General features: G+C 42.4%; 1 protein-coding gene across 4 annotated transcripts in view; it reads left to right on the top strand.

The window, feature by feature from the left end:
* The first annotated feature begins 381 nt into the window (after nt 1-381).
* atxn1a (ataxin 1a) overlaps nt 382-24,720 on the top strand; it is a 98,600-nt gene continuing 74,261 nt past the window's right edge. For 3 of the 4 annotated variants that reach the window (XM_083982549.1, XM_083982546.1, XM_083982547.1), the window contains exons 1-2: nt 382-484; nt 24,494-24,682. The gene's annotated coding sequence lies outside the window, so the exon portion shown is untranslated. The remainder of the gene's footprint in view (nt 485-24,493; nt 24,683-24,720) is intronic. The other variant, XM_083982548.1, reaches the window with a different exon arrangement.

The following is a 24,720-nucleotide window of genomic DNA, read 5'->3' as shown; positions in this document are numbered from 1 at the left end:
AATGTTGTAGATTTTGGATGTGAAGCTAATTCTGTGACTTCTATGGCAATGAATCACTTTTTATAAGGGGCCAGTGGCTCTAGCTGTCATATGTAGGCTAGTGTAGGAGGAGCACACAATGCAAACTCAAGTAAAATATGAGTGGACCTCAAAACCATTTATATTTTCTCACATGGGCCTGTTTGCTCTTCCCCAAGCCCTTTCACATTTTTGCATGAGAAGCTTACAAACTGCTCCATTTCTGAACCCTCTCTCTCTCTCTCTCTCTCTCTCTCTCTCTCTCTCTCTCTCTCTCTCTCTCTCTCTCTCTCTCCCTCTCTCTCTCTGAAGGTGGGGGCAGAGAGAGAGAGAGAGAGCTATTAGCTGTGCGCTGCAGACATCATTAGGAGGGGAGACGCTTTCCACCGTCAGCGCCGTCACAGCAGAGCAGGGGAGCCCTGGCAACAAGGAGAGACACAAACTCAGCAGCCCGTTACACCCAACAGTAAGTCACACTAAACTATTCATTGAGAGCTCATTTCGGCAGCCTGACAGCGCTTTCTCCGTGACACTTTTTCCCTCTTTTGGAGCTGTGGAGAGAAAATGGCTGGAAGAACTGGGCAGGGTGGCGCTGACGCTCTGGTTTACTTCAAAGCCTTGGAAAATGTTTACTTCGTCTTCTGACCTATTTTTTTAAGTGACCAAACAGTAGAGGGGCGTGTGGGGTCTGGCTATATACTCTTGTCATTTCGAAACGCAAATGCAAAGTAGTGTTTAAGTGGAGCGAAAGAGAGCGGGGGTTTGGTCGGATTGTGACCGAGCGAGGAGCGCGTCCGCCGGGCGAGCTGGTGTCGGGCAGGCGCTGTACTTCCACTAACTGCGCCACTCGACCTCGGCTCAGTCATTTCGCTCTTTTGCAGACTATTTCTCAGCGATAAAAACTGACAAACATTTCTAAATAGCGTTGCCTCATGTCGTATGTGTCTTCTTATGAACTCTTTTCCCACTGACAAGGACTGTCAAAAGCAGGCATTACATTTTTATCTTCGTTTCACCATCGCGGAAGTGTTTTCTCTACACGAAAAAGAGACGGAGAACAACTAACCACAGTGCACATCATTTGTCCGGTGTTTGCGAAAACGCAGTTCCTCCTGTTTGACATGTTCTCGACTGTTTTATTTTTTGCGTATGTAACACGTTACTTCAGTGTTTTACACTGTCAGCTGGTTGTAAAGGACATAGGGTTTGTGATTGCTGGACTACCCGTGATGTCATTCATCCGAGCCTGGACCATTATATAACGGGACTGTAGGGAAGCCTGTGATAGCAGGCTATTTTTACTCTGTTTACACCTCGGAGTTGCACTCAGAGTAGGCTATGCGTCCCAAGTGGTAGCCTTATGCTTCACCCACATTATGATGAATTGAAAATGGCATCTTAAAAAAAAGAAAAAGGCCTGGTGGATAGATACGTGTACAAAGTGACTGAGATTAAAAAAAAGTTGTAATTCACCACAAAGGCTTCTCTTTTATGTTGGTGACTGTGCATTTATATTTTGCTCTTTGAACAAAACCTGTCAGTCAGTTTTACTTGTTGGATATATCCCTTGTCTTTTTTTCCCCCAAGCCCTTGGTGAGGCAATGAATGAACTAGGTAGTCATCCACTTACAAATACGCCATCATGCTTTACTCACAATATGACAACCATATAGTTGGCCAGTAATACATCTGAGCACAGGATTAAAAGGAATATAAAATAACACTGACTATGTGTAACAGGCAATATAAATGTTTACAACAACAGAGTAAAGGAAGGTTTCAAATAAAACTGGTCATTTTTGTGTTTGCTTGTCATCCCAAATGGACCTGCTTCATAAAAGTTTGTAGCTTACATGAAATATCTAAATACCTAATAAAACCATCTATCTAGTATTTGCAGAATACAAACACATAAATCCTACTCACACTAGTTTACTTAGCAAAATACATATTAGATTTATATAGTGCAAATAAGTGATGGAAGTGCTCACACCAATTGCTGATGGACATGTAAATTCAACTATGTTGGTGTTTGTTTGTGGGTGCTTTGTGGTTCACCTGCTTGTCACATTGTGTGTCAGGAAACAGCTGGAGTGTTTAAATGAAGACTATTTCACCACTTTTTTTTTTTTAAATATAGTCCACACATGACAATTAAAAACTGCCTTGCATGGCATCAACACCGGTTTCATGGTTCAGTGTCACTGTAACAGAAATGGGTAGGCTACTAATCTTGAAATCTCTGTTGTCAGTCTCTCTTGTTGTGAGTCATGGATGAATTCAATTCGTTTTTCTCCTGTAAACACTATTGTCTATGGTAATTTATTAGATAAGTAAATATTTTGTGTAAATGCTTGGATTATGATGCTAGTGTAGTTTGGCTTTTGTTATTTGTGCACATCTTTGGATGTTTTTTTTTCACTACTAATGTGATAGGGAAAGATGGTGATGAAATACAAGTTACATTACCACAACATAACTGAAGAATTTTAATTTAAATAGATCTATTTTTCAGAGTTTCATTTGCACTCCCTACTTGTATTGCTGAAAGGATCTGAGTTATATCAAAAGAAGTCCAATGTGATGTTATGTGGTGGTCATAAATCAGCTCTTCTGACAGTGATTTTTCATAGAGATTCCCCACATATAAATAGTATTTTTTTTTCTTTTGAGCAAGGACAAATATGAATATTTCTGTGAATAATTTAATTTGCACAGGGACATGATGACCTGTCACATTTAAGGTGCAGATGCAGCAACACGAACAATTGTGCTATATCTGAAGTGTCCCTTTTCTTCAGTACCTGCAAGGACTAAGGCAACCATGGTGAGGAATATGTAGTGTAGTATTACACAGCATAAATCAATAACAGCAGGGAGCGGGACAAGTCAGTGCAGTCTTTTTAAAGGTAAAGAAGAAATAGATAAATAGTGAATCAGGATGATGTTTTTATATCCTCAGGTGTGAGTAATACTGTGAGCAGGGAAGTTCTAAAAAGCAGATGGAGATAAGAGACTGGATTTTTTTTTTCAGATGAATGAATTTCTGCTGCTGACAAGAATTTCATTTCATTTTGAGCAGAAAGGGAACTGTGATCAATAGAGATATTAAAGCAGATATCAGCTTCACGGCCGTTTCGGCTAATGCTGCGTTCAAGGCAGGCTTTTGAAACCGTAAGTTACAGCTTCAAGTCACAACTACGACTTGGTAGCGTTCCAGGTAACCCGTAGCTCGTGTTTTTACCATCCTGTTGTCTGTGAAAGTTCCCTATAACGGCCACTCGTAACTTCCGACCCGTGAACTCGTACCAGATCGAACTGGTATGACTTCACAGGAAGGAAAAACACAAAGTACGAGTTTCTTTGAACGCACCATGAGTTAGCAGCCCCCGCCCTTGTCAGGCATCAATTGGTCCTCGTGCTACGTCACCACATTCACGCGCATCCCTTGGCTGCACACACAGCCCTTCATGCCGTTCTCTCTCCTCATTGGATAACACTTGTATCCCACAAGGAAAATTTTCTCCTCGGGTTACAGCAGAGCAGAGTGACGGAGAGACTCGTGTTTAGGCTGAAATACTTCATGTAAGTGATTGCTGACGGAAAATAGGACTATTTAGGACTTATATTAACAAAAACATTCCACTGATATCTGCTTTAAGATGATGGTATTTGTAAAATTACACTTTAGACTGGAGTTTTAAGAATTTCAGTTTTGCAACTGTTTGGTTTGGTCTCGTTCAAGTCTTTGTATTGTTGAGGCAGTGAGTCAGAGAGGCAAACAAGTACAGAGTTAAGAAGGAGTAGCTGAGGATCAGCTCTGTAATAGTAGATGCCTTGGTGTCTCATGATTGGGAGTGAAGGGGACCCAGTGTTAATCCCTGTGGGACACCACAGGAAGGTCTTGAACTTTATGGAGAGAAACAGCTCTGCAGTAAAGAACAATCAAAGGTGTCCATAATTGGCCATGCCGATAGAGGATTATAATTTTTTGAGGATTTAATGAGAGACACCTTGTTAAAAAGCTGTATTCAGGCTGAGGAGAGTGGGGCTGGTACACAGGCCAAAGTCAGCTGCACTGCGAATTTGAATAGGGCAGTTTTGGTGCTTGGACAGATATTGCCTCGCAGATGTGAGTTAAGCTGAGTGGAAACAGTACATTCCAGGATTTTAGACAAGAATTTCAGGGTTGCGATGAAAGAAAAGTTCAACTAAGCCATTTCTAGCACCTGGGCTTTCAGGATGGAGGTTGACAGCTAATGTCTGAAGACTGTCTGAAGGGTGGAGCGTACATGACCAGGGGAGAAAAGTTAATACAAAGGATGGAGAATGATGATCAACTTTTACACAGTGGATCAACTAAGGGTCCAGTAGGGTTTTTAAAATGAAGGGAAGATTTGATGGGATGAACTTCCAGACATGATGAACATTGTGTCAGACATGATGAACATTGTGTCAGACATGATGAACATTGTGTCAGTCTCACACACTGTTGTGTTGTTTTATTTGGCTGGAATTAATAACAATCTATTTACTGAAAATCGGCCAGTAGTAATTGGTGGACAATAAGTTGGGGATCCCTTACAATTCAGGTGAAAGGTAAAAAAAAAAAAGTAACTTTATTCAGAGAACAGTAGAGGGAGCAGTTGTTGGGTACCAGTTGAGGAGTGTTAGTTAAAGGAGCGTTAGATTGGGGCGTCAAAGGTTTAAGATCCCTGAGAGTAGCAGGTTCAATATTTTTAGTTGATTTCCATGTTGAACATGCAGCCTTTGTGAGAGGAGACGAACAAACTATAGTGCTCTATTGTGCGGTCATGCTGCTGTGAATCAGGCATGCTGTTCCACCCACCCACCTACCACACACACACTCTCACACACGCACTGCACTTTACCACTGCCACCATAGCCTTTGATTTCAGCCGCCACTCACTTTCAAATGGTAATGAGAGGCAATTAGACGCCAATGTGTCCTAATCACAAGCCATTTAACTGAGCCTGGCTCATTTGTCAGAGCCATATGTGCACACCGACCCACACACTCAAACACACATGAATACACACATCTGCTAGATCACACTAAAGTGTTTTTCTTTGTCTTTGGAATTTGCTGCCTTTGTAAGGAAAAAGGGAAAAACAGTGCATTAGTGAGTGTGTGTGGTTTAGAGAGGCAGAGAGAGGTTTGCAGGTAATAACTGGGCGGACATTTCAGGGTTAAATGAATTTGTGACAGAAATGGCTTTATACTCAGACCTGCAAATAGAGGCAGAGTGAGTGATAGGTGGGAGGGAGGGGCAAATCAATCAACATGAAACAGGTGTGTGTGTGTGTGTGTGTATTTGTGGAGAAATGAATTGGAACAGCAATCTTTCCGCTTTAACTTTTGCACACAGAACATCTTTGACAGGTTACACACTGCAAGCAGAGCTTTAGTGGAGTGTAAACGCACGTAAGCACCCTTTACCTACCTTTCAAAATCTGAAATGGAATGTGCTCACATCCCCTGAGATGTTTGGAGTCTACATGGGTGAGTAAATGTTCTTGAACGCCTTTCCTCGCATCACCCCTGCCAGATCATGGTGTCTCCTTGTGAGCTCACTAAAACAAACAAACCCTGCCTTAGGTGGTGCTGGGGCAGACCAGATACCTATTCTTCAAGAGAGAATAGGGCAGCCAAACATGCTGCATTAAAATAATAACCTGCAACATTAAAATGATATAGAAATAAGCTCCCTCATTTTTGCCACTACAGATCAGAGTGTAAACTCTCATCACAGTGTACAAGCAACGCTGCAAGGAGCCGTAACAAAACACAGGCATTTGTTAGAATAATGTAAACATCGTACATAGGAGTTTATTTAGCTGAGCTCACTCTGTCTTCAGAGATGCTGCACACTGACAAGAGCCAAAGCAATGCATACCATCAAGTAGCACATATCTTAAAGATATGTGTTCCAGCAAAACTGGTCAGCATATTGATTAGACATTCTTTTCCAGTGCCTCCCTCCTCCTCCCTTACCTCGTCTCTTTCTGATATTGTTTCCATGTTTTATGTTACTTTCACACACAAGCCCTTTCTTTTGATGTGGGCTAATCCTTCATCCTTGGTCTTCTCCGGTTACACAAGAGGCATGAGCTAGAAGAAGCGAGAGTAGGTAGTATGGGACAAAAACGTGTGAGGAAAATGATTTTGAAAAAAGTAAAGCGTAGTGGGTGGGGGTGGGGGCAGATCAAGAGATTGAGCTGTCTGGTTGAACCATGCAGTGCGCTCGGAACTTTTTTTTTAGCTTTTCCTTTCATCCTCCTCTATTCATGAACGCACATAGTACACATGCATGCTCGCCAGAGAAAGGAAACGCTCGCACACAGAACACGGCTTTCTAAAGGGGATCAATGGGAGTTTTTTTGTATTTTGTTTGAGAGAAAATTCCACCGTGAGCTGCTGTGTGTGCCTTGTACTTCTTGGTCTCTGTGGAAGGTGGAAATTCACTAGAGATGAATAGGACACTTAAGTCTGCAATTCACCTATAAAACATGAAAATGAGCCTGTATATATTGTAAGGGTCAACAAGGCCCCTTGTTAATGGTCTTGTTAATGACTGAACTTCTGTAATGTACTTGCTGGAAGTCCCATTAGTTGTATCATTCAATTAAAGCATCCGTCATAACACTCAGAGGGGGGTTGCTGCTTTGTTTAGTACTTGTATTTGTGGATTTCCTCCTGATTTGTATACGTGTGAGAACATTACACTGCATGCACAAATTTGCGGCCTCTATTTCCGCACTTACCGTCTTTATTTTAAAGTGGCAGTCTAATCAATACCAATCTTCTGAATGACCAGGGTAGCCCCAGTGTCTGAATGAGAGAGGGGGAGAGAGAGAGAGAGAAGGAGGACTAAAGCCATCCTACAAACTTGTGTTACACTGTCGGGTCGATAAGCCGCTGCATGGCTCAATAACCATGTGAAAAAGGGAAGCTGGCTTTAGGACTTAAGTCAGCCGTGTGTTGGCTTTGGCTCTGTAATGGCTGCCAGTGTAGCTGACATGATATACAGTTGTGTATACGCCAAGCAGGTTGCTGTAAAAGGCTAAACTGGATTGAGCCCCAGAGTGTATGGTGTTTAAACGATGACAGAGTGCTCATATGGGCAAACAACAAGCTTTCAGGCTGCAAATTCGAGTTCCTGCGTCAAGTCGAAATCCAAGTAACTCATCAAAACATTTCAGATCCTAAACTCTCTCCAGAAAAAAATACTGTGCCTAATGCATCAAATGTGATGCTTCATGTAAATGATCATGCAATAGTCAATTCAGCATGCTCCCCCTGTGATCTTTCAGCTTTGATTCATATTTGATCACATTCCAAGTAAAGCCTGACTGAGACGAGGAAAGGGTTTTAAGCGTTGGTATGGGGTGTTTTACAGCTTAAACTATTATTCTCCAAGTTTCTTTTCTAAATAATATTTCTACTCATCAGCCTACTTCAGTTTCCTTGTGTAATGGACATTTCCTCCTCTGCTGTTTCCTTCAGTTGACCTCTTCTCTTCTCTTCTCTTCTCTTCTCTTCTCTTCTCTTCTCTTCTCTTCTCTTCTCTTCTCTTCTCTTCTCTTCTCTTCTCTTCTCTTCTCTATTTTGCTAGTCTAGTCTTCTCTGCCTTATCCTTATCAGAGGCAGTAGAGGATTACAGAGGGAGGTTGACACTGACTGGCAGCCAGACAGCTCCTGCAGGCTCTTCTCTTCCCCATAGAGCTCCAGGCCTGGGACAGGGATAAGCTGACAACCTGGGACACAGTCACATAGATAGCGATGTGGAGGAGAGATGAGAGAAGAATGTCAGTATTAGGGGTCATACATACTGTACTGAAGCCCAAGTGTACAATTTCTCGTGAAGCACCTAAATTGTATAGTTGTGAGATTTGAAAATTATAGGCTTGGCAGCCGAAGACAGTGGATTGCTCTGACAATACTCTTAAAAAAAACTGGGGCACCACAATAAGAACATTACAACACTCTTTCTTGCACGTCATTTTTTTGTGTTCTGGTAGCCCAAACGTCCTGCACATGTGCATTTAATATTGAGGAAAACCTTTTAGCTACTTTACACAATGTCAAACTGGCAACAAAGACACTGTCCCTGTCTGGCTGGCTTCCCACCCACCCACAAACACTTAACTCAGTCTCTCTCTCTCTTGCTCAGATTGAAGTCACAGTACAATAGGCTAGTTTGTATCTTTAAAACAAACAAACAAAAAATCTACCCAGGGGGTTGCAAAGCCTCTAGACCCTCGGCTGCAAGGTGGGTGTGTGGGTATCAACAATAACTTAAGTTCAAGCCAGAAGGATATGCATTGAGAGAGAGGAATTCAATAACAGGAAAATGGCCAGTGATAGAAACAATCCCTGGAATACCAAAACCCACCCTTCACCAATGTTGTTCTTGGCACAAATTTGCTTTCCATTACTACTGTTTACTCCTTGGGATGCTGATGTCAAGCCTCGGCACATGGCATTTTTGGGTCATGTCAGTTCATCACACCCCAGAACATCTTATTACATTGATGGTGTGTGATGTGGCATGTGCTGAACTCCAGCATATCCTTAGCCATCAGCGCCTTTCTGACAATGCATCAGTGAATGAAAACAAAGGGCTCGGGACGGGTCACCATATGGTCAGGGGCATACATGGGTGGGCACTGGATGACAGGTTGAGACAGGCCTGTGCAACTAAACCACAGGGAATATTTAAAACAGTGCCTGTAAGGCTGAAACTATTCCCTCCCCAATCAAGCGGTGGTGTGGTTTGAATAGAGTAAGTTGCTGGATGCGTGGCTGGGTCGCTGGCTCTCTCTGTCGGTCTCTGTCTGTCTGTCTGGCTGGCCGGCTGGCTGGTAGTTGTGGCTTGGCCAGTTCATCTTTTTTACTGGATGACTGACTGGCTGCCTGGCTGTGGATCAGCTTCATCTGGCTGGACATTTAGCTGGATGCTTGGCCTCAGGCTAGCTAGCTGACAAGCTTTCTGGCTGCCTGACTGATTGACTGACTGACTGACCGACTGACTGACCGGCTATTATTTCCATCCCTTCCCTTAGCTATGTAGTAAGCTCATGACATTGGAACAGGGACATTTGGCTGTAACAGTCAGGGAGGTGTGCTAATACACTGCTGTAGAGATAAGACCGATAGTGAGCCAGGATGTTCCCTGCCTGCACATGAGCCTCATGAGTCCATCATCACGTACACTATCGGGGCCCCTTTGGAGAATATCTCTCTCTATTTTCCCCCTTAGACTGGAGTCTTTGATATTAGATTATACAGTATTTTGACAGTTTCTCTAGTGGCATGCTGCTATTGCTTGTCCAGCACAGTGCTATCTGTTCAGAGTAACTAGATTGTTTACGTTGCTGGCCGCGGAAAGGCAACTTAATTGTAGCTATAAATTACAGGGACATGTTCAAAGATGGCGGCATCACTCCTACTTTGATTGTAGAGACAAAAGAGCGGTGCAAGACAAATATGGCAGCACATAACCTAATGGAATTCATTTCTGTCTAGTGCTGTGCCTGGTACAACACTAAATTCAATATACTACTTCTGCTCTGTTAGGTTGATCTGCCCATGTCCACAAGTACACTACAAACACTGCAGTATATCTTGCATTTCATCTGCAGCATAAGATTGCTGTTTAGATAGGACTTGTGCAACTCTGAAAGTGCCTATGTTTGTGTTTCTGTGTGTGTGTGTGTGTGTGTGTGTGTGTCTTTAATTAGCTACGGTTGTTCGTCTGTATGCGGTTGTGTCGGCTACACTTTAAGCTTGTGCTTTTTTGCCAGTGTGTTGATCAGAGGGTGAGTGTGTGGCAGGGTTCAGGTGAAGAGCTATGACACGGATAAATGAGGTTAATGTGAGGTTTCACTGTGGCCTGGCTGGGCTGCTTCTCTGACACTGTCATCTACTATCAGCTGCCACAGTGGGGGAAGCTAACCTGGCTGCAAAATGGCTCATTGCCACGCTTACCCTGGATGTATATGCACCGTACATTGTTCAGAGTAATGCATCCTGTAAGATACCCATGTTTTTACACACAGACACAAACACACACAGACACACGGACACACTTGTTGCAGCTGTGCTTATGCTAGCGTACACACCCATTGCAGGGGCTTGCCCAGGGAAAATACCTGTGGTAGGAGAAGAAAGTTGACCTAATGGGAAATTACTAGGCATCCTCATCAGACCAAAAATAACTCTGTTTTTTTTTGTACATTCCGTAACCTAAATGGCTCTTACTGGAACTTTTAAACTTCCCAGATGTCAGATCTCGGTAAGCCAGAGTTAGATTGTCAGGTGGTTTTAGAATCATCAGCATCATCGAAGGTATCTCTTAAGTCTAACCTCAGGAGGAACTGATGGTCTGAAAGGAAATAGCTGATGGTTACCGGCAGCAATGTCCAAAATATGTGACATTTGTGTAATAAGTAGCCTACATCCGTTGTGGTGTGTGTGTGGCAAGTCTCACCTCGTTATCAGTGTGTGTATTCACCATTTATAGTTGGCCCGTCTTTAAAAGAGTTCATGGTGAAATTTCGCTGAAAATGTTTGACTTGTTCTCAGCTGAAGGTCTAAAATACTCAGATACTGTTTTCATTTTTCTAACAGAGTGGATATTGTGAAGCTTCTAAGACCATGACAGTGATTCAGGGCCCAGCTGCCAATGAAGCGACTGGATTTAACTTTTATTGTCAGTTGTTGACACAGCTATGTACTCTCTACTATTTTTTCACTGATAGCATGCCCCATAAATGTCACAGCGGTGCAACTCAGATGAAAAAAAGTATAAAGAAAAAAAAAAGAATTGTTTTTCCGTGCCGCATTTACTGCATTGTGTGATCAGTAATGCGTTCTGAAAGTGTTAGTACAATATTTCCCACAGCACTCGAAGACATCCTGCAACTAAGACAGATTTTGAATGGGCTCCTACTACGGCCTGCCTGTCAGATGTTGCAGATGTAGCATTAACCACTAACCCTTAAAAAAAAAGACGAAGAAAGAGACAGAGGAACTCCCCGCCTCCTATCAAACCTCTCACCACTAGTTAGCCTCAAAACCCAACAACAGACAATCTTTTTGAGTGAAAAGATGCCTCTCTTCGCTCCGGTTTTTCCTCTCTCTCAACTCAGTGCTTTGGGTTTTTGAGGCGAGCGCCCAGTCAGCTTGGTTTAATGCTACATGACGTGCCATTAGCTCTGCCAGCGATTTGCCCCCACACTACCTCTAGCGCTGCTGCCTGAGATGGATAGCTGAGTGCATTTGCAACCTGACAGGACACGCTACCTAACTGTAGACTCCTGCTGAATGGGTGCAGGGTGGAAGTACAGAGGTGGTGTAGTGTAGGAGGCACTTCATGGATGCCATTTACACTTACATAAAGCATGAGGACTGTGTGTGTGTGTGTGTTGGGGGGGGGTTGGCGAGGGGATTGGTCTGAGCATGTGGGTTCGGTCATTATGAGTAAGAGCATGCAAAATTCACGAGCGTCAAACTTGAACAAAATACGCCTGTCATAACTCATCACTGACGTCGCGCACACACCGATTTGCTGTATGTCACATTATCAACATGACCCCCCCCCCCCCCCCCCCCCCCCAGGCTATGGCTCCATATATTGATAGTGTGGAACCTGTCAATGATGAACTATCAGATGAGCGATATTTTGCCGTGGTTGCAAAATACAGCTGTGTCAGCCGTGCGATTCACAGAGGACGCTGCAGCCTTTGCCCTCCGAACTTAATGTACAAGATACATGACAAAATCCCAAGTTTGTTAGACTTTGCATTATTTGTTACATATGCATGCTTGTAGGCAGTAAAAAAGCATATTAAAATGTGTATGTGTGCGTGTTATCAGGTGTGTCTGTATGTTTGACTTCCCATCTATCTGCTGGCCTGCAACAAGTTCGAGGCTTTATCAGTGTGACCCACATGTTATCTGTACTTCATAAAAGCTCCTCTCGGAACTGATCATTTGTCGTATTGCATCGACCGTTTATCTGGCGGTCATCATGTCGAAATCAATCGAAAACTGGACACATCCACAAGTTCAAAGATTCACGTTGCAAAAGTGTTCTTCCAATCCCCAAATCACAACACAGCAGCTCAAGTCCCCTCTGCCACAAACACCCTATGATCTAATTCTCGGAAACCTTGCACAAGGCTGCTAAGAAGTTGCTGGATTTGCAGGTTTCTGTTTGAACTTTTTGCAAGGGTTTTTACTCCGACCCAGGTGTGTTTGCCAAGTGCGGCACATGATCGGAATCCGCCAATAGCAACGCACCTCGGCCACCCCCCCTCTCTCTCTGGTCCAGCTTTGGAGAGGAGATTTCTAGGGTTTATATTGTTGTTGTTTACTTCTAATCTTTTAAAACTGAGGCACAGTTTCGTAATGCCTCGTAAAAAGTAGTAAGCTTGTGTCCTGTATGCGGCTTTCTGTTTGTAAGCCCCCATGAGACGAAGAAAGAAACGTTTTGACCAGATGTGGATCAGCTCAGGCTGTCTGGTTTTCTCTGAGAATTACCTTTTGGCTGCGATCTGTAACTTTCACCATTGTAACTTTTTCATCTGTGCTCATATCAGCAGCTTTTTTTTTTTTTTTTTTTTACTGTAGAGCATTTATCTATTGTTTTTATGATAAAGCTGTGAGAGATATTTATCTAGACTTTGGGAAAAATCACGTGAATGCCCTTTTCTTTTCTTTTTGCAGTGTAAGCACTACAGTGTGTCTCGGGGCACCTCTTCTTGTAAGTCCCATGTAACTGATCATAACAAGTCATTCGAGCCATGGCTCCCAGACCCAAGGTGCTGTGACTCATGGAAGATTTCCAGCCAGTTTCTTAACATTAGTGCATGAGTCAGAGTGAGCTGGGTCTGGCTGAAATATGTCCACGTCTAAGCATATAAAGGGATATCTGAGGTTTAATCGAGAGTCGTTAAGCTTTGTTCCAGGCACAGAGGAACACGCTGAAGTCAATCGAAATGTTTTGTTCAAAATTGTAAGTAATAGGTGCCTGTTTTGGGAAATTATTGTTAATTGAACTGACTTTCAAAACCACAAACTGTTTTGTTCTTTTGAAAAGTGTAACACATACTGTAACATTTAAAGGCAATTTGCCTATAGAAGTAAAACCTGTACTGAGTATTGAATAGTATCAGAAATCACAATACACAGAATCCAGTGCTGTCTGAGAACTGTTGCCTCATGTCTGTCGATTATCCAAATAAAGAGATTTATTTTACTTGACCAGACAATATGTTTGCTGTTCTCATACTGAAAAGGCAAACTGTCATTTGGATTCTGTGAGAGCTATTTTTGGCACTTTTCAAAGCTTGCAGATGTTTTCTGTGAGAGGTTCAGAGGTGACCAAATGCACTGATGATCCCTTAACAGTGGAGATAAAAATAAATAAATAAATAAAAAGTTTAAAAAACCTGGTCTTGCACAGAATATAATGACGCAAGTGCTTCTGCATAGTTTCCCAAATAATCAGACTTCTCGTCCTCTGTATAACATCTCAGTAACCAGTGTTTTGCAACTGTAGCAGGGCAAGTTTCCTGACCACTGTAATGAGGCCTTTAAATTGCCTGGGATCATTTTTTAATCCTTTAAATTGATTGTTTAATTTGTGCTCGGTTGAAAAGCTTTGTTTAAGCTAGTCTTCAAATGTGCAATAATGTGCTGTGAAACATAATTTATACCCAGCTAACTACTTTAAATGAAAAGCTGATACCTCGGCCAATTCATAAAAGACTTCATAGGTCCTATTCACATAGTTTGTGCAACATAGAGGTTTTCTTTGAACAGTTACTGGACCCCTGCTGAGCCCAGGGTCGGGAGCTTAATGTCTATTTGGGGAATCCAGAATGCTTTTATAAAAATAAAAAATGTCCACAATCCTGTCAAGTGCAAAGCAGCAGGAAAACATTTTTTTCACGGGGAGATGAATAGAAGGGAGGGGCTCTCTTGTCTGGCCAGCACCAATAAGTTGTTGGCTCCTGTGCCGTCCTCTCCCCTGCTGCTTCATCGGGGGAATCACTCAATTATTGAACCAATGCTATGTGGATTGTGAACATGTGAGTGCGTGTGTGAGGCTGTGCACACTTATTATTATATTGGACATGGAGTTTGTTGATTTGTGTGTGTGTGTGTTTGGAGGTGAGCTGAAAAGGACCTGCAGTAATTTCACAGAGCTAGAACTGTGCGCCTGCCCCACTTTCAGTCTTTTAATCATGTATAGACACTTGGGGCGCTCCTGTGTGTGTACACACGTGTGTGTGTGTGTGTGTGTGTGTGTGTGTGTGTGTGTGTGTGTGTGTGTGTGTGTGTGTGTGTGTGTGTGTGTGTACTGTAGCTGTGTTAAGTGGAGTATGAGAGAGGGTTTCGGTACAGTATGTGTCAGAAGAGATTGTACTCAGAACTCCCTGATCCACGACTACACTCTGTGTGTGTGTATGTACTGTGTGTGTGTGTGTGTGTGTGTGTGTGTGTGTGTGTGTGTGTGTGTGTGTGTGTGCTTTCTAATGCATATGTCTTTTCCTCTACACAGAGAGGCAGATCGGTCACTACAGAATCACTGTCCTCATTTAAACTGTTGGGCTGCAACCGATTTTGTTGGCAGTGATTCATTGCTCTGAATATGTTTGTCAATCTGAAATGTATTTTCTGAGAAATAACACAACATGCAAATAGTATTACAAAATAACAGACCTCTGCTTTTTATTTTGTTGTACCTCGATTGTGATGCATGTTTTTATTATATGTATTTAGATTTTGATATTTATATTTTGTGTGTGTATGTTGATGTTTGCACTTTTTTTTTGTTCGCCCCTCCAACAATGTATTCTCAGTATGACCTTGTAGCAGTTTGTAGCCCAATGGTGCCCATCCCTGTGACTAACACCCAGTCTAACAAGCTGCCACAAGCAACTGCTCTATTGTACTTGACAAGAACACAATATAGAGTCAGGCAGCAAGCTTCCACATGCCTCCCCTGTGTGTAAGGTACAGTACAACATGCTAATATATATTTAAGAATACAAATTTGTCTCATATGCAATAATTATATTTGATATTTCTAGTTAAAAGTGACACCATGTGTCAGTGGTTACAATTGCCACCTCAAGGTAGCAATCATCTTTAAAAATAGAGCAGTATTTAATCCTAACACCATGGAAGTATTTGAGCCATGGGTTCCCTGACCAGGCCAGCAGGCTCACCGAGAGAGGAGCTAAGGACAAGGCGTTTAGAGTTTCATTTAGAAACACTGAAAATGAAATAATGATGTGTGATTTGGCTGAGGGGAGAAACTCACTCTTCCTTTGTGTGACATGTAAACCAAGCACGGGGCCTGAACTTTGTAATTTGTTTATTAGTATTTGTTATCTTACACTACAATCCGCCTGCAGTATTTGCTTTTGCTCATGGCTCATTTGTGCGTAGCTGCAGGGAGAGGAGAGGTCACGCTAGACGCTAGACACGCCTGGACCCCGGAGCCAAGACAGCAGTGCCGTACATCTCCAGCTCGTCGAGTATTGACAGTGTAGCTCACTATGGAATGCTAACAGCCAGGCAGGGTGTGGCTACGCTAACGTAGCCACTCTGACCCTTTGACCTTGGTTATATAACTGATTGTCAGTCTGTTGTAGGAATGAGAAGGAACAACTTTATGATGTGTCATGAGGCTGACGTGACCTGACAATGACATAACCTCCAGTCATAAGAACCAACCATGCTGACCTGAAATGCCACATTACTCTCTTAAGTTATTTGAGTTTCGTGTTCAGATTTCTGAGGAAGACAGTCTTGTTCTTTGTTTTTGTTTTGTTTTTTTCCCACGACAACACCTTTTTATTATTTTGCAGATTTTAATGAGAACCTATATTGCATTCACACTTTGCCAGAGGTCACCAAGGGCATGGTATACAAAGACACACATGCACATATGCACTTCAATATACACACAACACTAGTAGTCAAGGTTAAACAAAGATAACCAGACTTTATTTGGGTTAAGGGCAGTGCAGCACATTGGAACTGAGCCACAACCTGACACACACACACACACACACACACACACACACACACACACACACACACACACACACACACACACACACACACACACACACACACACACACACACATGCACGTATACGTACGTAGCACACACACCTGTCAGTGTTGGCATCTGGTCAGTCCTCTTTATTGTAGTCTCTCTTTCTGTTCCTTTGTCCTCTCTGTCTTGGTCATCAGACCTTGTAGCAGGATCTCTAGGGACAGCTGGTGGGGCAGTGTGAGCACCTGCACTTTGTTTGCATGTGTGTGTGTGTGTGTGTGTGTGTGTGTGCATCTTTATGAGTGTGGCTATGTACATCAGTGGGGTTGGGAGGGGGTACCTGCAGTGTCCTAGCCAAGTGTCTGTGTGTGCATGTGTGTGTATTTAGTGTGTGCATGTGAGCACCTGTGCTGCCAGCAGGAGCCTGCCACAGCCGCGGTGCTTCGTGACGTACGCCGGTGACTTCCTAAGGTCGTACTGTGAACCCCATAATAACTATTATCTTCTTAAAGTCCACTCACCTTCATCGGAGATGGAGGATATGAAAGTATATTGTGCGTTATATACATACATAGTCATGAAGATATTTAAAATTCCAATTAACTCTTTATTTTGCTCCTGACTGTGTCAAACAGGCTTTTTCTATGTTGTTGATCCAGCCTCAGAGGAGAACTCTCCTAACTAGTTCAGTGTTACTCTATAAGTGTCAGTGTCAGCACAGCCTTTAGGGCAGGCCCTGTACTCACTCTCCTGCTGTGCGCTTCAGTTTGCTTGAACAAGCAAAAAACAATTATACACGACTCAAATGTTTATGCTTATTCACATTATTTCATTTCCATTCGTTTTTTTTCAAACCTTGTGGGTTTATTTGTGAAACAGAAGCCAGCAACTGCAAAAAAACAAGACGATTCACGCCCCCCCCCCCCCCTTCCCCGCCATGGGTCTCAACTGTCGGACGTCTTCAAAGTTAATCTCTCAGCCAATAGTTTTCTGTTTGACCCACTTTCTATTAATCGCCACTCAGCCAAGCTAGCATGCAAGTAAAATATTTAATGTGATTTGATGTTTTGCATCAGTGTCCTGCGGTGCATGACATGTGCCTCTGACGTGTGGATTTGAGTCTGATATGTTGCCAAACTTGTAGCCCGATCTGATATTCCTTGTCAAATTGGATTTTCCATCAAACAAAAAAAGCTGTGATGAAGGAACATAAAGTCATCAGAAAAATAAGATATTTTAGTGGTTTCACCTTGATTTTGAGTTCTGGCTCACTTTATTTTATTTTTTATTTTTTACAGCATTTGCAGATCCTTCTCCGTCTTAACCGGTGAATTATCACTTTGCTTACAGAAGCAATCAAGCCCTCAAACAGAGACAGCCCTCTTGCCACAGTTAAAAGCATGACAGACTAGAAAAAGAGGTTTGCTCATCATTCAGCACACTCTGACAGGAATGAAATTGTGGGGGCGAGTGAGACTAAAAGTTTGTGTCAGGGAGTTGAATAAGGTCTCATGAAACCTGCTCTTGCAGCAACAGCTTGTATCCACTCGCTCTAATGCTGTGGTAGAACATCTGTAATCCAGCTATTATACCTGCCATCTGCCTCTCCGTCAGATTACTGCTGTCGCATTAAGACTTTTACTACACTTACACACTTTATACTTTATTCTCTGTTTAATTCATTTCAATACCTGTTTCATTTTTACTTGTGATGAGAGTTTGCAGTGATATTTATATTGTTGCACTCAGGAGGTACGTGTGTATGTGTGTTGAAGCAAAGTGGGATATGAGAAAGACAACATACTCTGTGTAAAGGTGACATTGAGAGTTTTTCATGTGTGGATGTGTTCTGCATGTACAAGAGAGGCCGGTAAAGCAGTAGATTATTACTATGCATGCATGGGCAGCAGCATATTTACGGTATGTCTTTTGAATGTTAGAAAGTGGAAAGATATAGAGTGTCCTGTGCGCATGTGTGGTGTATATCTTTGAAGATCTGATTGTGTGTATGTGTGTGTGTGTTCCCTGCAGGCCCCCTTCAAGCATATCCCTCCTTATTCCAGTGTTGGGATCTTAGGGGACCGATCAAAGCCGGGCTCCCCGCGACTCCTGCTTCTCCGGGGCCCCGCATATGCTAACGCTGTCTCAGCTGAGGAATGCTGAGTAATTCCCTCAGGTGGCAGCTTGTGCTCTGATGTTCAGCATTAGTGCATTCTGTCACTTATAGACATGCTACAGTAGCTGCTTACACACACTTCTGGCACATTCACAGGTTAATACTGAAAATATGAAAACATATGGGAGGGTTATAGAGGAATTCATTTCTCTGTCGCTCACGTTTTTCTTTTAAATTATTACCTTATTCTGTATCTTTTCTGCTGCCCTGTGTTTTATTTCCCCCTCGCTCACATGTCTGTCACATGTCGCGCTGATGTTTTGCTGTGATGCCTTGTGCATTGATTCAAACCTAGTTAATCTACATTAAAACAGCTGGAAGCAGCTGAAAATATATCAAGATGGATTTCAGAAATGTACAGTACTACTACTCAAAGCCTTTTGCTCAAAGCTGAAATAGCAATATAGTAAAAGCCTTTTGTAAGACAGCAGCAACATAATATACTTTCACATCAAGTTCACCTTCTAGTAAATTCCTGCGTGGAATAATAGTATCACATTATGGCATTTACCAGCTGTTATTATTTCATAAGAGGTGTAACCACATCAGGAGATGCTCACATAACATCCCCACCTGTGAAGGCCTGATAGAGGACAGCCAGAGGGTGAGCAGGCTCTTTTACCCAAAACCTCTGCAGCATTTTTCCTAGATGACACCTTGACACTGTGTGTGCTTATCAATATATGTGCTGGTGTGTTTTTCTTTTCTTTTATTATTTCTTTACAGTGACCTTATCTAAATAGTGCTCAAAGTGTCATTGTGCTATCTTAAGTGCAGTGCTATCTACGCTATCTAGGTTGCTAGGCATGCTTTTTGTATTGGATATTCATGGATATGGTATGAATGGTTGTGGAGACGTGTCTATATTTATCAGCAAGGAAAAAAAGTGTGGTCACCAGGTATACAGAAGCAGCTTTTAAGAGTGCTGAACTTTGACCCGTGCTGATTGTGCGGAGGGTTAGTGAGCGAGTTGCATAACCAAGAGAGGTGGTTCATGTTTCTCTCTGCATCTCACTGTAAATGTGGGTCCCTCTTTTTTCTTTCTTTTCTTCTCAGTTTCAGTTTACCAAGCCTTTCCCGCATAAAAGTTCACAAACAGTATTGCCAAAGCAAACACACTTGCAGGTCAAAAGTTTTAGAACATCTCCGTCTCTCCATTTGTTACTGAAATTTGCACAGTGTGACGTCTCGGTGTACACCGAAAGCAAAGCATAGAGCAATAAAGAAATCAAACAGTGCTCAGAAAGTTTGTCCCAAAACACTGTTGCAGGAGTTCTCACGAAAGTGTTACACTTGCAGGTTGCTTTGCTTTCACCTTCTGTCCAGTTCATCCCAAACCAGCTCCATGGGGTATACTGTAAGTCTGGAGACTGGGATGCTCTTCCATCATTTGAAGCCTGACATCTTGTTCTATTCTTCTAATGTTTTGGATCATTATTTTGCTGTAGGATGAACCCCTGACTGTCCTGTCCGCTCTCTTTTGGTGCTTGTCTTTGAGTATAGTCTTAATGATACATAAAAAGGTGTAATAATGCAGTGTGGTCCACCAACACACCTTTGTATTGATATACTGGTAGTGGGTTTTAAAGTAATCATATAGGAATTGTTGTTACTTTACTACCATGGCTTCATTTACCTCCATAGCTGCAGGAAAGTTAAAAACTACCTAATCAGTGAAAAGATTTTCTATGAAATTTACTTGATCTCTCTCTCTCTTTTTTTGCCTTAGGCAGTTCTGACAACTGTTGACCTTTGTGCTCTTGGAAGTGTTTGACTGGACTTCAGCTGCTGAAATTCAAAAACTGAAAAAATGGGAACTTTAGTAGTGTATGAATTCATTTACACAATGACGATGCCTTCTTCATGTTTGAACAAGTGTCTGCAACAGAACAGATCAACAGACTAAGTAATTACAATAAACAGGAAATATATCTGTAGATAGTGAGATGAATTGCAATAGTTGGTAGTGTTCAGTTCAGTTCCTTAACATGAATGCAAGTTAGAGGAGCAGGTGTTTCCTTACGCTGTGCTGACAACACTTTTGTTTTTACACCTTTAAACTTGAAACGGCATTTGCAGACACTACATGTGTTGTCATTTATGGGTCATTTACAACTGGTCCTGTACTATCAAATCTATCACTGCTATCACTAATATTAGTATTATGACTTGTCAATTTAGTGCTACACAGATGTACAGGTTTATCCTGATATAGAAGATGTAAACGAAAGCTACTTTCAAATGCTGGTGCATTACTGTTGCAGGTTCCCAATCATAATTATACCCTTTGCATATTTGAAGAATTTCAGGCCGCTCTGCAGACTGGGTTGGGTTCAGCTAACCAGCCTATTGTTGGCCAGTTGGTGGCTGCTCTGGTGAGATGCAGCCAGTGAACGCAGAGCCTGCAGTGCATTCCTGGAACATTGCAACGCTGCACTTTCGTCATTCCTTGGAAGCCCACACTTATGATGCATTTAAACAAACAAACAACAACAACAACAACAACAAAAACAGCTTTGTTTTGTAGCAGTAGCATCTTTTGCAGAACAGCCAAATAAAAGACAATTTCAGCGGAATTCCCCTCTGAGGCGAGTTCCCTGCTGGTGCATTTGATCCATTCCTCTTATTTGTGAGTTTATTAATTCACCCCCCCCCCCCCCAAATTACATAGATGCAAATAGAGAGTAAAAGCAGCATAAGGAAGGACATAGTTACTGAGCCAAACAAGCCCACAAGGGAGCATGGAGTGCCCTCCTGGCCTCCTGAGGAAGATTAAATGAATCTAATCATGTAAATAGAAGCAAAAAACTAATGGGGTGTGAAAGCAGAAATGAATGTGACGTGAAATAGAAAGATAATAGATCACAATTTAACATAAAGACTGCATTAAAGACATGATAAAGAAGGTTGAAAAGAACTAGAGAGTCAAGTTTCTCATGTCCTCCTCTGCCTAGTCGCAGTGTGGATGTTGTCGATGGTAACAGAGGAATTAGCCAGACAAGACAGGTCAGGGTGTAATCCTACAACAGATACTGCTCTGCTCCTCATTACACACACACACACGCACACACACATCCCACCTATGGCTCCGTGTTCTCTGTTGACAGCTGTGCCTGCTGTGTCTCTGAGTGTGTATGTGTGTTGGTCCGTGCATGCGTGTCCAACCCTGTGTGTGACAGAGGGACAGCAGGCAGGGGACCAATAGAAAAGCAGACTGAAAGGGGCAGGGCACAGTTTCATAGGTGCACATGGTGACACACACACACACACACACACACACACACACACACACACACACACACACACACACACACACACACACACACACACACACACACACACGGGACACGCATACACCCATGCTGCCAGTATTATTGAGTATCTTGTGTGACAGACAGGGAACTGAATCCTAGACTGCTGAGTAGCAGGAAAAAAAAGTGTGTGTATTCACAAATCTGTGTGTGTGTGTGTGTGTGTGTGTAAACTTTTCACAATATTTTCCATGAATCAGACGGACAAGGTGAATCCAGTTGAAACTGTGTCCCATACCGATTTCAACTCTGAAACTGACCACAGACACTGTAGATATTGATTTATGGGAGCAGAGGAACTTCTACAACTGAAATACATTGTTGAACAGAGGTTTATCTGTAATTTAAATAGTGGCCATTTGTACACTGTATGTGCTATACTTTATATTTTCAATGCAAATATTTGTGTTTTATTTATTTTATGGGGGCACACAGGATGTAAATCTGCTATCAGGGCTTCCATATAAACTCTAAGCCTGAGAAATGACCTGTGAATTATCATCATCCTGGCTGCAAACCTTTCACGTCATTTATTAATTTTTTTTGGTTTGTTCCAGTGTAGTTTACAGTGAGTGGAGGAATAGTGCTCACGGTGCTGGTGGTTAGGGGTCAGGTATGTTTACTATGCTGATTAAGCTGTTAATCTAGGCTAATAGTACAGACAGCCATTGCAGTAAACAGTTTTAAGCCGTAGTGTAAATAAAGCCTTAATACTTGCATCTGTGTAGCACAGAGTATCAAAAACTGTCAACTGCAGAGAAAGCCTGCTCACATTTATAAACTTGTTGACTCATTCTACTACGCAATTCCTCAGATGGTTCTTGATTTGAGTCAATGTGTTGGACTTGTAGATTATTTTACAAGTTTTTGCTGCATTGTTGGTGATTATGAAAGCATGTTAAAAGATGCATCTGCAATAACTGCCAGTGAGCGTCGTTTCACTTCTTGCATTAAAAATGCACATAGAAATAAAAAGCACGAGTGTGACAGTCGTGGTGCACGTGAGGAGCTGCTGGTGTGTGTATCGACCAGGCTGTGGTAGATGACACACACTCTCAAAGACTCTTTGCTCACGATATGTCAAACTTTTAGTAAGTCATCTCTGCTCTGGCTGTTTTATCTGTCATCTCGCGTGTGTTTTGTGTCACCTCTTGTGCAAGTGTTTTCTGTTGTGGGTTTGTGAGTGTGTATGCGGCTCAAAATACAGTAAGTACAGTTGTATACTCAGTGTTTTACAGGTTTCACACGCCTGCATGCTCGTGCGTGCGTGTGTGTGTGTGTTTGTATTTGTTGAGTTCGTGTCAACTTAGTACAAACAAGAAAAGAAAAAAAAAAGTGCTTTAGTATCAGTATCTGTCCCCAGGGCCTGGTTTGTCACATGATCAACTGACCTGATTTTGTGTTGCCAAGGAGATGCCTTGTTTCAGGGTTCAACTTAATGCTCAGCTCTGCCCCGTGACCTTGGGACATGTCTGTGTCGCTATGGTAACAGCCTCCAGGGTTACTCTAAATGAGAGGAGTGCGTTGGGTGGGTGCACTAAGTATTTTTCTCTGTGCTTGTGCATTAAATTAGACACTATACAACATGTACTTACCCAGAGGAGATGGCTCCCTTTCAGGAACAGCACAGTCTCCATGTTAGATTCACACCTGGGCACGGGTAGCTTTACACACAAGCTTGGATAGTGTTGGATCCGTTTAGGGTCCTGACCTATGAGGCATAACATTTTTATTAATGCATGTATTTATTTATTTATTGAAAAATATATTATTATCAGTGCTTTAAAAGACAAAGCACTCCTCATTATTAGGGTGACATTATTTAAAAACTTTAAGAACAACAACTCTGTTAGGCTAAGAACCAAAAAACAACAAAAAAACCAACAAACAAATTTAGCTTCCTCAGAGATACTAGTTTTATTACCCGCTTTCCATTTCATCATAATAGCTCCCAGTTTACCGGAGGCATTTGGTCAAAGTGAAACATTGTCCGCTCCAGAAAGAGAGCCAAGCTCATGAAAAGAGATCTAAATGCCTCCAAATAACTATGTTTTTGTTAGAGAAGAAGAAGAAAAAAAAAAGGAGGACACACGCCTCAAACCAGTGTCTCTTGCGGGTAAACAAAGCGTGGTTGCCATGCCGATGGGGCGTCAGTGTATAAATAGCACGGGTGTTTGTTCTGAATACTCCTAAGAGGGAGCGACAGAGAGAGGGAAACAGCAGGGAGACAGTGATAGCCAGTGTACAAAATCACAAGCACAGACTTTAACAGATGCACACACACTTAAACACCAGTGACTCAAAGACTGTGGCTAAGTGATTAATATAGCGCCAAAGTCAACAGGTTGACTTTATTTGCAAACCCATTTATCGTGGGAGACGCTGGCCACCAGTGAAGGCAACTGCAATAGAGATTCAGTTTGGTAATAGCAGATTAATACTGCAACTAACACCCTGTCTGTTTGTTTTGATGTGCTATTATATGAAATTATGTTGGGGGTTTTCACCAAATTTAAAATAAGGATCAATAAACCTGAATAAAAGTGTTTAAATGAACAAGTAGGCTATAAAGGATCCTCTCCGTTGAGGACCCTCACGAGCTGACATTTCCTTCTATGCTGCTGTTCTGTACAGCTGCCATTTAAGCAGAGAGGAAATCATTTGGTGGAAAAATAACACTTGGCTTGAAGGTTAAGCTGACGATTGTAATTACATAGCATGAATTTTGGTTATTATGCAGTGATAATTGAGCTAGAAACAAGCAATAGCTGCGACCTCAATAATCATCAGGAAGCATAATGTTGCCAGCTGTTTTGTAGAATAGACAAAAGGAACACTTGTTGGTAATGCTGTCTCTGTCTCTGTGTGTCTGTGTGTGTGTGTAGGTAATGGTGACAGCACCTGCAGACAGACAGACGTGGACAGACGGCGCAGACATCCGGGGCGCTTCCCTCCCATTGGTGGAGAGATCGAGACTTCACACCAGGAACTGCAGCTCCAGTCGGGTGTCGGCTCTCAACTGAGCAGGCAGGCTCCACCTACTCCGCCCAAGTGGCTCCGCCTCGTCAGCTCAGGTAGGACGGACTCTGACAAACAAAACTTCCGCTTAATC

Source organism: Trachurus trachurus, assembly GCF_905171665.1.
Source record: "Trachurus trachurus genome assembly, chromosome: 11".
Classification (NCBI taxonomy): Eukaryota; Metazoa; Chordata; class Actinopteri; order Carangiformes; family Carangidae; genus Trachurus; species Trachurus trachurus.
This window is presented reverse-complemented; position numbering and strand designations above follow the sequence as displayed.